The sequence below is a fragment of the Callionymus lyra genome, chromosome 10, assembly GCF_982586985.1.
Source record: "Callionymus lyra chromosome 10, fCalLyr1.hap1.1, whole genome shotgun sequence".
Lineage (NCBI taxonomy): Eukaryota > Metazoa > Chordata > Actinopteri > Syngnathiformes > Callionymidae > Callionymus > Callionymus lyra.
In genome coordinates this window covers 7,537,234-7,539,798 of record NC_141827.1, presented here as the reverse complement: position 1 = coordinate 7,539,798, position 2,565 = coordinate 7,537,234, and positions in this window count along the sequence as shown.

Sequence of the window (2,565 nt, the reverse complement as noted above, 5' to 3'; positions counted from 1 at the left end):
TCATCCTCCATATCCGTCTCTCTCTCCTGCTCCTGAAGCTTCTCTGCTCCAGTTTTAGGAACGTTAGGAAGTTGCCAACTCCAGTGTGGTCAGAGTGAAAACGAGTCCTGAACACAGTGTTCCCTCTCACATGTTCCCCACGTGTGTGTGTACATGTGTGTGTCTGTATACGCGTGTGTGTACATTTGTGTGTGTGTACATTTGTGTGTCTTTATACGTGTGTGTGTATACATTTGTGTGTGTATAGACATTTCTGCGTGTACATTTGTGTGTGTATGTTTGTGTGTCTATACATTGGTGTGTGTGCACGTTTGTGTGTGTGCATGTTTGTGTGTGTGTGTGTTTGTGCATTTGTCTGCGTATGTGTGTCTTCAAGTGTGTTTCTGTGGCATAGATATGACTGAGGTTCAAGGAGAATATGAACAACTTCACGCGCGCACAGTTGTTGTGAATTAAAATACGCAAGTGACACACACACACACACACACACACACACACACACACACACACAAAAACACACACACAAACACACAGACACACACACACACTTCTCCATTTAAATTGACAGGAAGAGGAAGAGGCCTCTTACTTCCTCTTCGCCTCGATCATGAACTGAAGTGTCGTAACTTCGTTCTCTCAGGTTCATTCATTCATACGATCTGTTGTCACATGACCAGCTCTACTCCACGTCTCAGATGACAGAGCTTGAAGTTACCTCTGGATGATAATAATAATAATAATAATAATAATGATGTGTTTGCTCTGACGTGGTTGAGTGAGTGACCTCTGTGATAGAAGCAATACACACTCTCTCTCACACACAAACACACACTCTCTCTGACAAACAAACACACACTCTCTCTGACAAACAAACACACACTCTCTTTGACAAACAAACACACACTCTCTCTGACAAACAAACACACACTCTCTCTGACAAACAAACACACACTCTCTCTCACACACAAACACACACTCTCTCTGACAAACAAACACACACTCTCTCTCACACACAAACACACACTCTCTCTGACAAACAAACACACACTCTCTCTTAAAAACAAACACACACTCTCTCTTACAAACAAACACACACTCTCTCTTATAAACAAACACACACTCTCTTTGACAAACAAACACACACTCTCTCTGACAAACAAACACACACTCTCTCTGACAAACAAACACACACACATTCTCTCTGACAAACAAACACACACTCTCTCTGACAAACAAACACACACACACTCTCTCTTACACACAAACACACACTCTCTCTGACACACAAACACACACTCTCTCTGAAAAACAAACACACACTCTCTCTAACAAACGCAATCGCACTCATACACATAGACACACACGTTTACACGCAAACACACTTTATTACACACAAACACAGAATCTCACTAACACACAGTTTCAAACACACACTCTCAGGAACACACACATGTACACACTGTCACATACACACACACTCCCACACATATACACACACACTCTCATACATAAACTTACACTTTCTGACACACACAGACACACTCACTGCAGAACTCTTGTGTACTCGGGGTCAGACTCGTGTGTTGTGTGTCACATGTCTTGTTTCCGGTGTGTGTGGTTGTGTAGAGAAGCTCCAGGACATCCTGCTGCTGGTCACATGACTTCATGTGCAACATTCCAGACCCGAGGAAGATGCTCCGGAGGATCCGTGCGACCAGGACTCACACCTGTCGGTCGCACACCTGGACCGAAGCTTCCTCTGGTCACTGTTGTTGCTACAGTTACACTCCTGCTTTATCAACACACACACACACACACACACATTCATGGATGCATTGATGTTCATGACAACACACCAACGTCTGTCCACTTCTGAAGAAGTCAGGAGATGATTTTTATCTGTGTGAGTGCTAAGGAAGTGTGTGTGAGAGGCAGTGTGTGTGTGTGTGTGTGTGTGTGAGAGAGAGAGAGAGTGTGTGTGTGATGTGTTGCATTGTGCATCCAACTTTCATCATCAATGGTCTTTTGTCCTCCAACTGTGTGTATAAGGTTGTTTTTGTGTGTGTGTGTGTGTGCATAAGGGTGTGTGTGTGTATATATTCTGGTGTGTGTGTGTATATATATTCGGGTGTGTGTGTTAGGATAGGGGTGTGTGTTGTTACTGATAGCACTCTGAGAGATGAACAGTTGTTTCTGTTTTCCTTTGATTGTCAGACAGGATTCACTTATCAGTCCTGACCAACATGCAACTGATTACACACACAGACACACAGACACACAGACACACACACACACACACACACACATACACACACACACACACGCACAACTGATTTTCTGTGTTGACTCTCTGGCCACTGTGAAGGCAGTTGTTGTCGTTTGAGATGAAAGTGTGTTTATTTTTCAACTTCAACTTGTTGTGAAACACATTTGTCTGCACTTGTGTAGTAGAGCATGAGCGTGTGTGTTACCTTTCTCTATCATGTGTGTTACCTTCTTCTAGCATGTGTGTTACCTTCTTCTAGCGTGTGTGTTACCTTCTTCTAGCGTGTGTGTTACTCTCTC